This window comes from Schistocerca serialis, chromosome 2 (genome assembly GCF_023864345.2).
Source record: "Schistocerca serialis cubense isolate TAMUIC-IGC-003099 chromosome 2, iqSchSeri2.2, whole genome shotgun sequence".
Taxonomy (NCBI): domain Eukaryota; kingdom Metazoa; phylum Arthropoda; class Insecta; order Orthoptera; family Acrididae; genus Schistocerca; species Schistocerca serialis.
In genome coordinates, this window is record NC_064639.1 from 761,138,302 (window position 1) to 761,158,541 (window position 20,240).

General features: G+C 44.7%; 1 protein-coding gene and 1 non-coding gene across 3 annotated transcripts in view; both read left to right on the top strand.

Moving 5' to 3' along the window:
- Positions 1–20,240, top strand: part of LOC126457972 (vacuolar protein sorting-associated protein 18 homolog) — a 260,426-nt gene that overhangs the window by 190,679 nt on the left and 49,507 nt on the right. The window lies entirely within an intron of this gene.
- Trnat-ggu (transfer RNA threonine (anticodon GGU)) lies at positions 12,946–13,018 on the top strand. The gene has a single exon. It is a non-coding gene; the product is annotated as a tRNA-Thr (tRNA).

Genomic DNA, 20,240 nt, shown 5'->3' on the forward strand with positions numbered 1-20,240 from the left:
TGTCACAAAATCAGTTGCTTTCCGACACAAACGAAAACCCGAGAACTGTGTCTATTAAATACACTACTCGCCATTAAAATTGCTGCACCAAGAAGAAATGCAGATGATAAACGGGTATTCATTGGACAAATATATTATACTAGATCTGACATGTGATTTCTTTTTCACGCAATTTGGGTACATAGATCCTGAGAAATCAGTACCCAGAACAACCACCTCTGGCCGTAATAACGGCCTTGATACGCCTGGGCATTGTGTCAAACAGAGCTTGGATGGCGTGTACAGGTACAGCTGCCCATGCAGCTTCAACACGATACCACAGTTCATCAAGAGTAGTGACTAAGCATATTGTGACGAGCCAGTTGCTCGGCCACCATTGACCAGACGTTCTCAATTGCTGAGAGATCTGGAGAATGTGCTGGCCAGGGCAGCAGTCGAACATTTTCTGTATCCAGAAAGGCCCGTACAGGACCTGCAACATGCGGTGGTACTTTATCCTGCTGAAATGTAGGGTTTCGCAGGGATCGAATGAAGGGTAGAGCCACGGGTCGTAACACATCTGAAATGTAACGTGCACTGTTCAAAGTTCCGTCAATGCGAAGGTGACCGAGACGTGTAACCAATGGCACCCCATACCATCACGCCGGGTGGTACGCCAGTATGACGATGACGAATACACACTTCCAATGTGCATTCACCGCGATGTCGCCAAACACGGATGCGACCATCATGATGCTGTCAACAAAACCTGGATTCATCCGAAAAAATGACGTTTTGCCGTTCGTGCACCCAGGTTTCTTCGTTGAGTACACCATCGCAGGCGCTCCTGTCTGTGATGCAGCGTCAAGGGTAACCGCAGCCATGGTCTCCGAGCTGATAGTGCATGCTGCTCCAAACGTCGTCGAACTGTTCGTGGAGATGGTTGTTTTGGAAACGTCCCCATCTGTTGACTCAGGGATAGAGACGTGGCTGCACGATCCGTTACAGCCATGCGGATAAGATTCCTGTCATCTCGACTGCTAGTGATACGAGGCCGTTGGGATCCAGCACGGCGTTCCGTATTACCCTCCTGAACCCAGCGATTCCATATTCTGCTAACAGTCATTGTATCTCGACCATCGCGAACAGCAATGTCATGATACGATAAACCGCAATCGCGATAGGCTACAATCAGACCTTTATCAAAGTCGGAAACGTGATGATACCCATTTCTTCTCTTTACACGAGGCATCACAACAACGTTTCACCAGACAACGCCGGTCAACTGCTGTTTGTGTATGAGAAATCGGTTGGAAACTTTCCTCATGTCAGCACGTTGTAGGTGTCGCCACCGGCACCAACCTTGTGTGAATGCTCTGAAAAGCTAATCAGTTGCATTTCACAGCATCTCCTTCCTGTCTGTAGCACGTCATCTTCGTGGTCTTGCAATTTTAATGGCCAGTTGTGTATTATATTAACACGCAGAAATTAAAAAACTCAACTACCAAAGCACGCAGATGAAACTCTATAATTCGCTCTTCGATAGGAACTCGTAAAATTTCACAAAATCGGTTACTTCCGTGTTATTGCTTTGCCTTGGTCGGCGGCTGCTAGCTGACTGTGTCAAGATTGTGCCGAGAATACCAAGTTTCAGGCATTGCTTCTCACCACGGACAACACAGTGGCCGACGTCCTTTACCGAGAGCAGCGGCGTTTACGAAGAAAATTGGCAGTGCTAACAGAAATCAATATGCAACAAACGACGATCGTACCGACTCCGACCGTTTGGACAGTGGGGCGAAATTTAGCAGACGACCGATTCGAGCGCCTTTTCCAACAGTATGACATTGCCTACAGCGCGTCTCCTGGCCTCCTCACCATATCGGTTATACCGTATACGACTGGAAAACTGAGGGCTGGTGAGATGATTCCCTATTTCAGTTTGCAGGAGCTGATGGTAGGATTCGAGTGTGATGCAGACCCCACGAAGCCATGGATCCAGTTTGTCAACAAGGCACTGTGCGAGTTGGTTGTGGCTCCATAGTGTGTTCGCCCAGTTTACACGGAATGGACTGGATCCTCTTGTCCAACTGAACCGACCACTGACTGCAAATGGCTATGTTCGACTACTTGAAGACCGTTTGCAGCCCTCATGGACTTCATGTCCCGAAAAAATGATGGAGTTTGTATGGATGACAGTGCGCCTTGTTTCCAGGCCACAGGAAATTTTGAACTATTCAAGCGAATGATTTAGCCACCCAGTTTTCTCGATGTGAATCACATCAAACATTAATGGGACGCGTCCGGCCATTCTGATTTAGGTTTTCCGTGATTTCTCTAAATCGCTTCAGGCAAATGCCGGAATGGTTCCTTCGAAAGGGTACGGCCGACTTTCATCCTCATCCTTCCCTAATCCGATGAGACCGATGACCTCGCAGTTTGGCCTCCTCCCCCAAATAACCCAACCCCAACCCATTTATGGGACATAATCGAGAGGTCAGCTCGTGCACAACCTCCTGTACTGCCAACACTTCCGCAATTAAGGACGGCTGTAGAGGGAGAATGGCTCAGTATTTCTGCAGAGGACTTCCAACGACTTGTTGAGCCCGTGCTACGTCGAGTTGCAGCACTACGTCGGGCGGAAGGAAGTCCGACACGATATCAGGAAGTATCCCTCGATTTTCGTCACCTCAGTGTGCATGTAGCAAAGGCACATGGCGATCTAGACTTAAGCCTCGTTTTTCTCAGTCCCACTCGGAGACCTATGGTTAGTCTACGCTCTATTCGGTGGACAGACCATGTGATGAAACTGAAGTATTTTGCAGGGAGCCTTGCCACCTGCTAACTTGAAAAGAGGCCTATAGCAGGGAGCTGGCAGGTGACAAGGCCGCGTGCCTCGCAATGAGCAGGCGTCACAAGTCAGGGCGAGGCCGCCCCGCCCAGGCGTGAGGCAGGGCGTCGCCGAAAAACAGTTTGCCTAGCCTTGCCTTGCTGTATGCTGTGGCGGAGCGGAACGGCGCAGTTCCGCTACACACGTCTCCCCGGCACGCGCCACACACAGCGCTGACGCGGCCAGGCAGCTCATTTACTTTGACGTGCCTCTGGGGCGGGCCCCTTTAGTGCTGCTCACTGCTTCTTGCATGTTAGTTAAGACCGCGCACACCAGTCGACTCGGAACAGACCTGTCGAAGAGATTCAGACACGTTAAGAACAGTATCTCGAATATTTTCGTCTGTTTGGCGTATTCTGGCCTCGATGAATTAGAATTTGTCATTCGCCAGGATGAAGCTGCTACTTCCTGTTCCTCGCACTGTTGCGTTACAACTGAGCGAGGTGGCTCTGTCGCACAATACTGGACACGCATCCGGAAGCACGACGGTTCAGATCCTCTGCCGGCCATTCAGATCGAATTGCTTAAGATGAATACCGCGACTTTGAAAGGCCACGGTCAGTTTCCTTCCAAAATCCGAGCTTGTATTCTGTCCTTAATAATCTTATTGTCGATCGGACGCTAAACCCTAAACCAACCTTCCTTCGTTCTTTGTCACGTTATACGATATCGGCTTCCCTGAGGCGCCATTGCCCATATTATTCGACGACCCAGCTTTTTCACCTCCCTTTCTACTTTTGTCGACCAGATCGCCAGAGGCCTGCATCTTCCTCTAATACCTGTTGAAACGGAAAGGCTTGTCCTCACGGCGTAGTCATCACATCTGCATAAGATGTGTCTACGCTGTCTCCACGTGGATCCCGCAATCTTATCTGTAACGAGCGCTGTTTTCAAACTACAGATTATATATTTTTAGCCGTAGTGCCTGAGGAACAGAGCGTAGTGACTGAGGAACACAGCGATTGGTTGTTGAAATTGATGTTTACGAACAGTAGGGACACGCTCACCGGAGTCTTACATGATCAAAAACCGCCCATTCGAACCCAAGTAAAGTATATAAAACAGCCATTATATCATTGATGCCCTATGGCACTGCCGGCCGCGGTGGCCGTGCGGTTCTAGGCGCTGCAGTCCGGAACCGCGGGACTGCTACGGTCGCAAGTTCGAATCCTGCCTCAGGCATGGATGTGTGTGATGTCCTTAGGGTAGTTAGGCTTATGTAGTTCTAGGGGACTGATGACCTAAGATGTTAAGTCCCATAGTGCTCAGAGCCATTTGAACCATTTTGAACCCTATGGCACTGAGGTACTGGAGACGATAAAGAAATATGAGGGGGAAAAAAACTATTTAAGAGATTCAAGTGTTATGCTGTCCAAGAACAGTCGCCCTTTTGGGTGAGGTAAGGATTGATGTAAGTGGCGAAGTTGATCAACAAATGGTTCAAATGGCTCTGAACACTATGGGACTTAACTTCTGAGGTCATCAGTGCCCTAGAACTCAGGACTACTTAAACCTAACTAACATAACGACATTACACACATCCATGCCCGAGGCAGGATTCGAACCTGCGACCGTAGCGGTCGCGCGGTTCTAGACTGTAGCGCCTAGAACCGCTCGTCCACCCCGGCCGGCGTTGATCAACAAACCAACAACCGAAGTGAATAATGCCCCATATTAGGTTATCCTTCTCTTTGTGGACAGGATGGCCACAGCATACGCCAAGACCGTAACGAACAGTTTAAATATCTTTGTATACTTTTGTTATTTTTTTTTATATTGCAGTTGTACCCTGAAGATAAGGTTTGTACTTCGATAAATATTCCTTTATTAAATATCCTAAGTATATCAACAAAATTTGTGACATGTAGCGGCCTCTGAATAACGTTTTCACGTCGTGTTGTTTATTCGGTAGCACTCCATATCATCATGCCAAATGCTGGGCTCGGATGACAATGACGAATGCAGTCTGGCAACGTGCATTTCTCTGGAGCCTCCACACAAAGCTACATCCATCGTGACTGTATGCAAAACAGAGGCTCGTCTGAAAAGACGACTTCAACGACGATGTTGTCATTGGACGCACCACTGTCGGTGTACCTCTCTCTGCTGCTGCGTCAGGTGGTAGCCCAGCGATAGTCGCCGTGCTTGACAGTCCGTGGTGCCCCAGGAGAGCCGCACTGCCCATATGGATTCTTGTCTTCCTGCAAACAGTCCCGTTTCGTCACTCAGATTACGTGATGTGACTGTACGATCCTACACGGCCGAGGGAACAATATGTCTGCCCTCTCGAGCGCTAGTATCGCATGATCGCTGATATCCTTCATGGCGTGAATATCATTCTCCTAAATCCATCGATTGCATACTGGGTGGTTATAACGAAAGAGGTCCACTGTGGCCTGTAATTATCGTATAGCAAGGAACATGGTAGGTATCCTAGTGCGGTACCGACTTACGCTGGAAAGAAATTAGTTCAAATTTTTGCCACCAGGTGCAAATGTGGCGCTGTTAATGCAAGACGCACTTGTAGAAATGTTTCCATGTCTACTAGATTAGATTAGATTAGATTAATACTAGTTCCATGGATCATGAATACGATATTTCGTAATGATGTGGAACGAGTCGAATTTTCCAATACATGACATAATTAGGTTAATTTAACAACATAACTGGATTAAGAATGGGGTGAGGGCAGAGAAGGCCAAACAAGTGAGAATAGCATAATGTTGATGTTATTATTAACCGCCGCTTACACAGTTTGTTAAATGTGAACACCGGAGACGTCAACGAGATGCTGTACAGCGCCAGATTTGCACCTGGTGGCAAAAATTGGAACTAATTTTTTGCAGCGTAACTCGAACCGCATAACGCATTAGAATATCTGCCATATTTCTCTTCCATGCGCTAATTACAGCCCACTGTGGACTTCTGTGAGTAGCTGCACTTTGATTATAATCACTCAGTATTTGCGTGACTGACACGGTATCTCGCTCAATGCGAGTAGCAATATTGTGGAATTCTTCAAGCTTTCCCGGCATAAACCCGATTAATCAACATGACAATATTGTGGAATGATAAACTGCAATCTCGATAGATCACAACCCTGCTGTTGGACTCCGACACATCGTCTCACAAACAACATTCAAATGCAATTTCTGGCTGGCAAACCCACTACGTAATCATTCCTTATATACAGAATGTAGATGGCATTACTGCCACCTACTTTGTGCGGTTGTATCGAAATGCTGCTCATTAGCATAGCCAAGCATGTAGAACACTTCGTTCCAATTTGACATTTGTTTCATGCCATCTTCACGTTGTTTCAATTGTATGTGAACGTCCGGAAATACAAGGAGCTAGAAATGAAAGTGGTAAACACCAGTCCACAGAATCGCTGTGCCTGGTGCTGGGAGCTAGATTGTACCGTTGTGTAAGAGCATAGTTCACATTTGTCTCTTGAACTGAGAAACATTGACCAGTAAGAACTTCTGTTCCGAAAACATAGGTCGTTGGGTACCGAAAATTCTGCTTTCTTCTCTTCGGAATTGAAAGAGAATAATTTCGACCCTTTTGGGCAGTATCCATGCTGTGGGCATTTGCTTTCGAGTTGTGAGTATACCAGATATAGTTTTATGTTTGAAGTCAATCAGTCGAAGTGCCCCTTTTACTCCACAGTATGAAATATAGGAATTCACAGGACTTAGTCCCACCAATGCATAAAACAGCCTGTATCAATAAGTTTTTGACACTGTGTCTGTTTCATAAACAGACCTTACATGTCAGCTTCATCTAGGCCAGTCATGTCATTATAATCTCGTACAGCTGTCAATCTTTGTTCCATGTTTCTGGTTCTGGGTACACTGTATACTTCATGTCCACGATAATCTGAAAGAAAGCGAAATGCACGATTGCCCATCCATATTCTGTGAAGTAGTAGCACATGCCGGAAGAGTTACAATTAGCACGTATTTTTCATTGTCTTCCTATTCATCATTAGCACTTAGTTCAGGTTCTGTAATATTTTGTGAAGTCCTAGCACACGCATGGAGAGTTTTTGCATTATTATTCCGCATAGTGCTACACAACACTTCATCTTCACTGTCATTACTACATTAATACAATGTACCAATATCATCGGGAGGATTTTCTGTTTGAGTACGGATTTCTTCGTCTGTAAGACCCCTTCCGTAATAGGCGGCCAAAGCCTAAAACAAAACAGAATCTAACGAAGTTCACTTATGTTTTACAACTCACGCCTTGTTGATATTTTTTTAATAAAATTAAACGTCAATAATCTTAAGCAATTATATGTTTTTATCTACAAAAGGTCCTTACAGCAGGAAAAGCTATAAATATCAAAGCTAAGCAACCAAAAGTCAATGTAACCTCAACTTGTGAAGTCACTGCCCGGTATCTGACGGGACTGTTAAGTCCCAATCATTTTTACGTCATGATTGAATGTTACAAGGGTATTGTATCGGTATTTTATCCAAATTAACAATATTATATATAAAGATAGCTACATAGAAATTATCACTACCCTCAGTTCACATATAACTGCTATTACTTATGCAACATTGCAGCGTTATTTCACACACCAAACACCCATTTGCAATACAGCCGTTCAGATTTCAGGCTGATGAACAGGCTTCGGAATGGCGTACAGGCTTCACTGACATCTAGCGTAGGAAGCGCAAACGGTATGGAATGGGAGCTTCTGGTCCCTATAGGTCTAATGGGCTGTTGAGGTACAGAATTTTACACGGAATTTGCCGAGACTTCAAAGTCCCGCCAGTAAATAAAGGGGTAGGAAGGAATACTTCCATCACTCTGTATGCCTCCGTCCAGCGTTCAGGGCACTGTTCGCGACTGTCCCTGCCACAGCAGTATTGACCATCGATTCCGGTTATTGGCGTTGCTGTATGGAAGAAACCGTATACCATCGGGGTGTTGCCTTGCTAGTGATCTCCGACAACGGCTGCGGCCCACTTTGTGTAATTCGACCCTTGCAGTCGGCCGTAACCAGAGAACATGCTGCTGGCTCGTCAGGTGAGTCGTGCCGTATTGCACCGACTCATTTTTTTACAGCCGAGGACACGCGCCTTTCGTCGGACCATTGGTTTGCGTAACGCCATAGACTATTTGGCCTATTTTCAAAGCAAATAAAACCACTCAACAGTATTTCACGTCCCTCCACACATTCAGGAAATGCTGCTGAACGCTAACAGGTACTCATAGTTTTGACATTATTAACAGTAAGGGCTCTAAGAAAGTAACATCCCTCGTATCTCTGAAAAAATGTGCTGAATTTGCGCGAAATTTTCGATTCTCTTGTTTGTGAATGCGTTGTCATTGGATGTAATCCCCTCCATTCCGTATGGTTTTTATACCGTTGTTGAAATACGCCACCGTTATCTACAGAGTACAAATCCTTGTCTCGTTTCCTAACCAAGCCTCTTAGCTTCTTGCCTCAAACTCTGATACTGGACATGATTTTTCCGAAGGTTCGCTATTAACAAATTGAGTAAGCGACAACTGGGTCACAGTAGATCCAGAATGATGTCTGGATGTGTCAAAACCTTACAATACAGTGGTCCAATTTTGTCCGTGGTGTCCGGAGAAATTTTGTTGTTGTTCGGAAGGAGAACTTGTGGCAGTAGCTTTGACAGCTCAGTCCTCTCTAGCTCTTACCCGGCAGATGTGCATGACGCCTTGTCATAGATTGGACTCTTCAGTGGGATGAATTCAGATCTCACCACGCTTTCAGTGATAGCTTCTGGCCTACCGCGTTGTAGTCCTTCAAAAGATCAGCTACTGTTTCCTTCAAGTTTCTAATGGACATAGTCAAAACTTCGGGCACAAACCTTGTGATAACCCAGCTTTCAATAATTGATACTGGCTTCACCACTGAAATACAAGGAACGAAATTAACGCGTTGCTCACTGGCGATTGCCAAGAATCACGCGCGGTGTATCGTGGTGTAATGTCGGGGAATTGCAGGTTGCCTATCTAACACCTTCCACGGGCAAGCAAAATTTGATTTTCAATGTTTCGCGTAATTATTGGTCGAATTTAAACATTAAAAATGCTGTCTACCCGTTAAGAGGTGTAATCCTACGTTAAATTTTTAACATAACAAGTATTGCAATTATAAATTGTGTGTTGCCTTGAGGCAGCGTAAGTGACGGCGTGCAATACCCATACTATTCATCCAGTATTTGACAATGACAACACTTAGCGACTTCCAACAAAACTTTACATATAATTTCAAACCTCATTGAAACATTTCCTCGCTGTCACCCCCTCCCACCTCTCCTCAGAATGATGAAAGCAAATAACTTCATCGCTTACTACACTTTTGCCGTCCATGGAGTAAAATGACGTTTTAATTTATTACTTCTGTACTACCGACTCTAATCGCAGCGCAGTTTGCAGACAGTTTCCACATATATCACTGAATTTACCGGCAAAATTTTATCTTTGTACGACACACAGTTCAGGAGATAAAACGTCATAAACATACGGATGCTTGGAAAAACTATCTTTCACTTACAACGATGCGCAGTAAAACATCAGCATTAGGCATGACGTTTCCGTTTATTACTTCTCTATTACTAATTCTATTCGCAACACGCTTTACAGGCAGTATCTACTACATAAATCAATGAATTTTTTTTTTTCGACACACAGTTCACGAGACATGACATCATAAACATTGAAAAGCGTGAAAAACTAGATTTTTCCTTGAAATAGAGCAACAATTACCCAGACTACATTCATGCAGTGTTTGATAATGAGAGCACTTAGTGAGTTCCAACCAACTTTAAGCATAATTTCAAACCTTTCCTGAACTTTTCCTCGGTTACTTGCTTGAAGTTAAATGCTTAACACATTAGTAAAGTAATCAGACGTTTGAAGCTGTTTTATACATGGGAGTTCGATTTTTTAAGCGAACCATCCCTGAACAGGCTATGATTTTAACGGTCTCTCCGCCCTCGCATTACTATTATAAAGCAGAAGTAGCTCCATAGTTGTACATGCAGTTAGGGTTAACAGTCGAAGTATATCCGAGAAAATCGGTTTGATATCTATTATATTGTGATGTTGACAACAACATTTACAAAAGGCTAAAAAACAACAACAACAACAGAACACTCTTTAACAGAGGTACCATTTTTTGGCACTACTGACTGCGCAGCTCAGAAAACCCGTCAGGCTGCAGAAAGTATTCAGGACAATGTGTTATACCTCCAGTTTCCCCTTCTGATGATAACCTGTGAAGAAAAATACACAAAATTTATTTTACTATGAAATATATTTAAAAATTCATATCAGTAATCCCACACATCGGGCAACGACCTTGCCGCTGTGGTAACACCGGTTCCCGTCACCGCAGTAAAAAAGCGCTGTCGGGCTAGGCCATGACTTGGATGCGTGGCCATCCGGTCTGCCGAGCGGTGTTGGTAAGCGGGTGCACTCAGCCCTTGTGATGCAAACTGAGGAGCTACGTGATTGAGAAGGTTCGTGTCCGGTCTCGTAAACTGACATACGGCCGGGAGAGCGGTGTGTTGTTTTTGTTTATCCTAGCCTCCTTGGTAAGAGCTTCTACAGCTCCTTCCGCTTTGGTTACTCACAACCGAACAATAACAATTAGGGTATAAACCATATTCCTTCCAATCTGGATTTCGCACTTTTTCAGAACATGAATCTTAGAAATTGTCCCCTCAATGAACGTTATTAATGTATCTAATACCTTTTCTTCAACACTGCTAGCCCGAAAAATAGTTTTCGATACTCGCTCCCCTATGCAGCTTTCTTAGGGATACCGGGAGAAGCCGGCCGAAGTGGACGAGCGGTTCTAGGCGCTACAGTCTGGAACTGCGCGACCGCTACGGTCGCAGGTTCGAATCCTGCCTCGGGCATGGATGTGTGTGATGTCCTTAGGTTGGTTAGGTTTAAGTAGTGCTAAGTTCTAGGGGACAGATGACCTCAGAAGTCAAGTCCCATAGTGCTCAGAGCCATTTGAACCATTTGTTCTGGGAGAGAACTGGAAAATACCCTTAAGAAAATCAGCGCTTCGTGTTAAATTTCTTCATTCTCGGCATTTCTAACACAGAAAACACATACACTGAAATAGAACAACACAGAACACACAACTACTAACCACATTTGTTTCAAATTTCGAAAGCAAGAAGAAAAACAAAAATAAGATCATTGGTTGCAGCTAAGCCACAGCCTTCTAGATATGCAAATACTTATATCCCAGTAGTCAGAGCCCTCTAGAATACACATACGTTTACGATCCATATCTAAAAACTGAAAAAAAGTAGGGAAAAGATAAATACATCATGCATTCGTAGACACTTTAAAATGAGAGTGGCGTGGTACCTTTTCAGCATTGCATTCAAACTAAGTTTATGGACAAACGGAAAATGAAAATGTCCATAAACTATAGATTTTTGTAATTGGCATGAAATGCTCATTTCATACACCAGAAATAATTCATTTAAATTTTTGGCATTTTTCACGAACAGGACCCCTGAAAGTATCGTGGGTTTACTAGTATATCTCTAATGACCTCAGCGATGATGATACGTTGACCTCTGTCCTTGACATCTGGTTTGAGAATTCTGCAAATTGCGTTTCACCTTCCTCAGTGAATAACGCCATCACGACGCAAAGTTTTGATCTCACATCAGTGTTGGCTATTTTGTAATGCAAAGTAATTCATTTGTAAAACTTTTTCTTGAATAGTAATAAGAGGTGTAGAGAACTGTGGGCATCCCATTGACGGCGTTTGTAAAACTTTTTCTTGAATAGTAATAAGAGGTGTAGAGAACTGTGGGCATCCCATTGACGGCGCTGTGGCTGGTCCAAACTCCGGTTTTCTCACGCTGTTATTCTCGTGTCTTGTGCTTAGATCACCAACGAAAGTCGCTAGAAGTCATATATGCAGGTAACGCGCGCTTAAATGTTTCGTGTTGTCGAAGTTGTAAGTGCGTTGTTGATATGTCCCGTAAAGGTATTTATTACTAGAAGTTGTCCGAAAGTCCTCAAACCCTCGTATTCAACAGTTTTTCCATTTCTCGTGACACAGACAAAAATAAAACTTTACTTATGCCGCGCTGTACAGCTACGCAGCTAAAAGATAGGGTTGAATCTAGAATGGACTGGTATGGAACTGTGGGGAAGATTAAATTCTCAGTATTTCCATTAATGCCAGTGTCGTTATTTTTCTGCTACAACTCGTAACTGATGAACACTATACAGTTCTTCTTGATCTTTGCATGAAATGTTACGTAACAAGATGGGAAACTAAATTGATATGAAATATGAGAATAAGAAGACAGTTTCAGTGCGTACGTTCTTTGCTGTTGTTACGCAGTTATGTCAGTATGTAGGGCTAGCCCGCACCTTTTGTCGACCTGGCGTGCAGATAAGATTCGATTAAAGCGATTCAGAGAAATAGGAGCGACTCATGTTATGTAGAATGTCGCAAAACGTCTCTCGACGACCAGTGTGTTACTCATTGCTTCCCACATGAGCCATAAACAGTTACATTTTCCCGTGAGCTTGAGATGGAATATTAAATGTCCGAAAGAACAGACACCACTTTGATCATACAGCCACTGGTGTCTATTCGCACGCCGGCCGCTGTGGACGAGCGGTTATAGGCGCTTCAGTCCGGAACCGCGCTGCTGCTACGGTCACAGGTTCGAATTCTGCCTCGGGCATGGATGTGTGTGATGTCCTTAGGTTAGTTAGGTTTAAGTAATTATAAGTTTAGGTGACTGATGACCTCAGATGTTAAGTCCCATAGTGCTTAGAGCCATTTGAACCATCTATTCGCACACGTCCGACAGAATAGACACCATATATATATAATTAAGGCGATGACGGCTAATGATTCCTTCAGTGCAGGTACAAACCAAGCTCGAACTCTTTCGTGAATCGGCGAGATACCGCGAGTGATGAGGCTAATGAGCAGGGGCACCACAGCTGTAGTGTGTTGTATAAGTTGAGAAATTGGCACTGACGGAAGGCGTGCTTTTATTACGTATGGTTTTGGTGACCACTGTGTCCGAATGGCGTAGTGGTCAGCGCATGTGCCTGGTAAGCAAAAGACCCGGGTTCGAATCCTGGTCCGGCACAAACTTTCAACTTGCTCCATTAATATAAATCAGTGTCCACTGGCAGCTAATTGCGTCAGTTCCTTTTTGGCTTGAAATATTAAATGTCGTGTTAATAGTAAAGACAGGTTCAGCAGCGCCAAAGAAATTGGTATAGGCATGCGTATAGAAATATAAAGATATATAAACAGGAAGAATATGGCGGTGCGGTCGGCAACACCTATATAAACCAAGTGTCTAGTGTCTGGCGCAGTTCTTAGATCGGTTACTGGTGCTACATTAGCGGTTTATCAAGATTTAAGTGAGTTTAAATGTGGTGTTACAGTCGGCGCAAGAGCGATAGGACACATTATCTCCGAGGTAGCGATGAAGTGGGGATTTTCCCGTACGACCATTTCACAAATGTACCGTGAATATCAGGATCTCCGACATCGCTGCGGCCGGAAAAAGATCCTATAAGAATGGGACCAACGAAGACTGTACAGAATCGTTCAACGTGACAGAAGTGCAACCCCTGCGCAAATTGCTGACTTCAGTGCTGGGCTATCAGCAAGTGTCAGCGTGCGAACCATTCAACGAAACATCATCGATATGGGCTTTCGGAGCTGAAGGCCCACTCGTATACCGTTGATGACTGCACGACACAAAACTTGACTTCTCGCCTCAGCGCGTCAACACCGACATTGGACTGTTGATGACTGGAAACATGTTGCCCGGTCGGACGAGTCTCGTTTCAAATTGTATCGAGCGGAGGGACGTGTACGGGTATGGAGACAACCTCATGAATCCATGGACCCTTTCAATCTGGTGGAGGCTCTGTAATGGTGTGCGGCATGTGCAGTTGGGGTGATATGGGACCGCTGATACGTCTAGATACGACTCTGACAGGTGACACGTACTTAACCGTTCTATCTGATCACCTGCATCCATTCGTGTCCATTGTGCATTCCGACGGACTTGGGCAATTCCACAAGGACAATGCAACACCCCACACGTCCATAATTGCTAAAGAATGGCTCTAAGAACACACTTCTGAGTTTAAGCACTTCCGCTGGTCACCAAACTCCCCAGACGTGAACATTATTGAGCATACCTGGGATGTATTGCAACGTGCTGTTCAGAAGAGAGCTCCACCCTCTCGTACTCTTACAGTTTTGTGGACAGCGCTGCAGAATTCATGATGTAAGTTCCCTCCAACACTACTTCAGATTTTAGTCGAGTCCATGCCACGTGGAGTTGCGGTAAGTGTGCGTGCTCGCGGGGGCCCTGCGCGATATTAGGCAGGTGTACCATTTTATTTGGCTCTTCTGTGTAGTTTCCTTTAACTATTCAATTATACTGCATGCCTATGTAAGAAATGTTTCCTGCAAGGTAAATTTCTTTCCTTGTTCAAATTGTGGGCTTTAAAATCGCGGGTGGTCCACTTGTGTCGCCGTACTACGGTGCACCCCAATCCGGAGCTCTACCTCGATGCACAACGATTACCTGTGGTGCCACAGTTTTCGTTTCCTTGGTCTTCTTTTCGACAACAAGCTCACTTGGCAGCCACATATCAGATTTCTGAAAATAGGATGTTTCTGTAAACTCAGTGTACTTCACTTCTTTGCCCACACCTCTTGGGGTGCAGATCGTTCCACTCTTCTCCTCCTTTATCGGGCGTTAGTGCTGACTCGCTTGGATCTCGCTTCAGATCTGCAGCAAAATGCCGGCCGAAGTGGCCGTGCGGTTAAAGGCGCTGCAGTCTGGAACCGCAAGACCGCTACGGTCGCAGGTTCGAATCCTGCCTCGGGCATGGATGTTTGTGATGTCCTTAGGTTAGTTAGGTTTAACTAGTTCTAAGTTCTAGGGGACTAATGACCTCAGCAGTTGAGTCCCATAGTGCTCAGAGCCATTTTGCAGCAAAATATGGGTAAAACACAAATACACTAACAGATTGTCTACAGCTTAAAACAATAAAATAGACCATAATGAAAAGTAATACTGACATACATGTGCATTTGCGCGCTTTAAATATGAAGAGGCATACCCGTTTTATAGTCGTAAAAACATGCCCACGTACTGGGGTCACAGTGGCATCGTCAAAGGTTAAACACAAAATCAGCAGCGTCGTCGTCAAATATATAAATAACAACAGCATATGCAAGAGTCATCTTGCTAGCAGCACTATTGTTCAAAACAAACTGCAGTAAAGTAGCCACAAAAGTTTGTGTTGCAAGTTCACCAGATGACGCGACTGCAGGCATACACATGTTCTTCAATGATTAATTGTTCAACGTAAAATAAGGGGGGATACATTCAGTAAAGTCAGTAATGGGCTTATAAGGTGTCAGAGCATTACAGTAATAAAAAGCGGTGAAATGAAACACGACGAACCTTAGATTGTTAGAAAGGAAAAAGTTAAGAGACTGTAAGTGACATACCTCAAGTGGCAATATTAAAGATAGTGACATAAATAATAACCAGCTTTCAGAGTACACAGAGTAATACAAAGTTGTAATACAAATAGGTAAAGAAGCCACAATGAAAGAAAACAGACTGCCGCACATAATCAGCATCCTCTGTTAGCGCTAACTCCAGAATGCCGCACAGGCGAGTAAGTGGTAGAGGAACGTGACCGCCAGAGGGCCCGTCGTACCATGCGGCACGCCGTTCCAAGAAAAGAGTGATAAACCCCGTACCAGTGTACGAGCAAGATTATCTAGTTAATGAAATATATTATATAAACAGAGAAGGAACTAGAAAACAGTAGTTATGCACACACAACGTAAGAAAATGAAGTAAATACTCATATGTAAGGCACTCTATACTAGGTGAAACTATCAGCGAAATGTAAAGCACAGTAGCTCAGCGTATCCGGTCAGTGAGTTGGCTGGTCTCTGTAATAAAATAACTGAGTGAAGGGGTCAACAACGAATTTCAACGGATGTCACGTGACGTCCGCTACGATCAAATACAACAAAGAATAATGAGCAAAATGGGAAAAAAAAGAAAAGCAGACATTCGACACGAAATTCCTCTGCCAATTAAGCAGTTTTGTTGGTTCTTTCTGTTTCGCTTTATAAATTTCAAGCTCCTCTAACAAATTAAGAGCACGGCCTTTTTGCACCCAGTGGACAATATGGATACTGTTCTCAATGTTCCCTATAGGATCAGCAGTTTCGGGTAAGTACTGCCCCAAAGCAGCTTTGCTCCGTGGCTGTGAATGTTCTTTAAACCTTAAGTTAACAGGGCGGCCCGTTTGACCGATATATTTGTCACAGGTAACTGCAATCAGTCCTGTATACACGAGAGCCATCAGATTAGTCATACGTTCTTTTCAGTTTATGTTTGACTCGCAGTTTTAGGGTGTTCATAACCTGAAAGCCACATCTGACATCAGATTTCCTAAAACGTTTTGCTATTTGCAGGGACAGTTTGCCGTTAAATTTCATAGGAATGGTTTTCGTTCTTTCTTTACTGGTTCTATTTTGTGTGATTGTGTGGTACCTGCTGTTTGTTATACGTTTCTTTAGCCTACTGTAAGGGCGCGTGACGTCATTTACAGAAGACCGTTAGCTACCGCCATCTGCTTTCGATTTCTGCAAAGGTAGACGAAGGAGCCGGTGAATCATGGAGGTGAAGAAGGCCTTTTTTGTATCGGGGAGGATGGTAAGAACTGGCATTGATGATACTGTCTGCACAGGTAGGTTTTCTTAAAATCGAAAACTTATGTTTGTTGTCGACCTTCCTAATAGTAAGGTCAAGGTAGTTAACGGAACTCTCTTTTTCAACTTCAGTAGTAAAGGTTATTTTTGGGTGCATGCTATCTACTGCTTGGGCAAATGCGTTGACCTCCCTGGTGTCGCCTTTTATCAGTAATAAAGTGTTGTCATACGGTTTATAATAAGTCTTTTTATCTTTTAGCTGTGGAAGCAAAACATTTACATTCGAAATCGTTCACAAAAATGTAAATTTTGTGTCCACTGCGTACTGTGATTTGTTTGATAATGTTCTACTTTAAATACTATACACCTGTGTTTAATATATTATGCTGATCGTTTCACCTAGTATAGAGTGCCTTACATACGAGTATTTACTTCATTTTCTTACGTTGTGTGTGCATAACTCTACTGTTTTCTAGTTCCTTCTCTGTTTATATAACATATTTCATTAACTAGATAATCTTGCTCATACACTGATACGGGGTGTTACCATTCTTTTCTCGCAACGGCGTGCCGCATGTTACGAGGGGCGCTCTGGCGGTTACGTTCCTCTAACCACTTCTCGCCTATGCGGCATTCTGACGTTAGCGCTAATAGAGGGCGCTGATTATGAGCAGCAGTCTGTTTTCTTTCACTGTGGCTTCTTTAGCTGTTTGCTTTCTGAAGGCACAAGCTTCAGCTTCGTACAGCTTGCGAAGCAAGGTATGTGTGTGGGAGGTAATCTAGTATGAAAACTACTGGCTTGAAAGGAAAGGCAAGTTTCACGTGCTTCAGTTGTTGAAAGAGGGTAACTCTGTTAACCCAACCACTCACGGTCTCTCCTTGTTGCAGAAAAACCACATTCAACAAGCGAATATTACCTACTTGTGATAAACAATAGCAGGAGTACTGTTAACTGGAAGTTGTTGACCCCCATTGTCGAGTAGTGTGTCGTGAATGACGGGACGTTCTCCGCCAATTTATATTTGCTTTCATGTTGAACATTGGCTCACCCTTAGCCTTGATGACAGCTTCCACTCTCGCAGGCATACGTTCAATCAGGTGCTGGAATGTTTCTTGAGGAATGGCAGCCCATTCTTCACGGAGTGCTGCACTGAGGAGAGGTATCGATGTCGGTCTGTGAGGCGTTCCAAAACATCCCAGGGGTGATCTGTAGGATTCAGGTCAGGACTCTGTGCAGGCCAGTCCGTTACAGGGTTGTTATTGTCGTGTAACCAATCCGCCACAGGCCGTGCATTCTGAACAGGTGGTCGATCGTGTTGGAAGATGCAATCTCCATCCCCGAATTGCTCTTCAACAGTGGGAAGCAAGAAGGTGCTTAAAACATCAATGTAGGCCTGTGCTGTGATAGTGCCATGCAAAACAACAAGGGGTGCAAGCCCCCTGCGTGAAAAACGACCACACCATTACAACGCCGCCTCCAAGCTTTACTGTTGGCTCTATACACGCTGGCAGATGAAGTTCACCCGGCATTCGCCAGACCCACACTCTGCCATCGGATTTCCACATTGTGTACCGTCATTCGTCACTCCACACAACGTTTTTCCACTGTTCAATTGCCCAATGTTTACGCTCCTTACACAAAGCGAGGCGTCGTTTGGCATTTACCGGTGTGATATGTGGCTTATGAGCAGCCGCTCGACCATAAAATCCAAGTTTTCTGACCTCCCGCCTAACTGTCATAGTACTTGCAGTGGATCCTGATGCAGTTTGCAATTCATGTGTGATGGTCTGGATAGATGTCTGCCTATTACACTTTACGACCCTCTTCAGCTGTCGGCGGTCTGTCAGTCAACAGACGAGGTCGGCCTGTACGCTTTTGTGCTGTACGTGTCCCTTTACGTTTCCACTTCGCTATCACATCGGAAACAGTGGGCCTAGGTATATTTAGGAGTGTGGAAATGACACAAGCGACACCCAATCACCTGACCACGTTCGAAATCCGGAGTCCGCGGAGCGCCCCATTCTACTCTCTCAAAATGTCTAATGACTACTGTGGTCGCTGATATGGAGTACCCGGCAGTAGGTGGCAGCACAATGCACCAATATGAAAAAAGTATGTTTTTGAGGGTGTCCTGATACTTTTGATCACATAGCGTAAGTACAACCAAACCCCAGTATTACTGGAAAGTAGTTACAGAAAGCATATAATCACGTGTATTTCAGATGCACTGATGAGCCCAAACATGGCACTGCCCACCGCGAGATTTAATGCTGCCTGATAGTGTTGCGGGCGTGGACGGTATAGAAGCGAAGCAGAGACAAATGGGGAATAATTCTAGGAACGATAGGAGCCAAAAAGGGGGAAATCCAGTAACAAAAGCGACCCTGACAAAGAGCAGATTGATATGCACCCACACCTAGGAAAGGGCATTTCGGAAACTGCGAAGCTGGTCGAATGTTCGTTTGCTACTGTCGCGAGTATCTATGACAGGTGGTTGAAGAACCGTTAAACCACGAGTAGCCAAAGTGTTGGACAGCCACTCATCATCACAGGACACAAAGTTCGGAGGCTTGCCTGGTCTGTGAAGCAGTATAATCGGCGATCTGTGGCATACGTGAGGACAGAGTTAGGTGCTGTGGCAGGCCCAAGTGTTTCGGAGCACACCGTACAGCGCCCATTGCTGAACATGAGACCCTGCAGCAGACGACCCCTACAGGTACCCAAGTTGATCCATTTTGACGACATTGTCTGTTGCGATTGCAGTGCGCACGGGATCATTGAGATTCGACGAAACAGGTCAGAACACTGTTGCAAAAGCAACGAAAAGAGCATGCCAAATTCAAATGAACGTAATACGTCCAAGATTGGTCGAGTTTTACAGACGTTCGAAATGTAGCGCTTTTAGTAATTTCCACAGCGAAACCCTGCTTTTAAATCTGGTAGAAAACCCAGAGAGATTCTGATCCTATGTAAAGTACTCCAGCAGCAAGCCACAACAACACCTTCACTGTGAGATAACAGTGGTATTGTAACTGATGACAGTACCACTAAAGTAGAGATACTAAACACAGTTTTTAGAAATTGCTTCACCAGAGAATATGAAATAAATATTCCGAAATTCGAATCAAGAACAGTTGCAAACACGAGTAACTTAGAAATACACTCCTGGAAATTGAAATAAGAACACCCTGAATTCATTGTCCCAGGAAGGGGAAACTTTATTGACACATTCCTGGGGTCAGATACATCACATGATCACACTGACAGAACCACAGGCACATAGACACAGGCAACAGAGCATGCACAATGTCGGCACTAGTACAGTGTATATCCACCTTTCGCAGCAATGCAGGCTGCTATTCTCCCATGGAGACGATCGTAGAGATGCTGGGTGTAGTCCTGTGGAACGGCTTGCCATGCCATTTCCACCTGGCGCCTCAGTTGGACCAGCGTTCGTGCTGGACGTGCAGACCGCGTGAGACGACGCTTCATCCAGTCCCAAACATGCTCAATGGGGGACAGATCCGGAGATCTTGCTGGCCAGGGTAGTTGACTTACACCTTCTAGAGCACGTTGGGTGGCACGGGATACATGCGGAC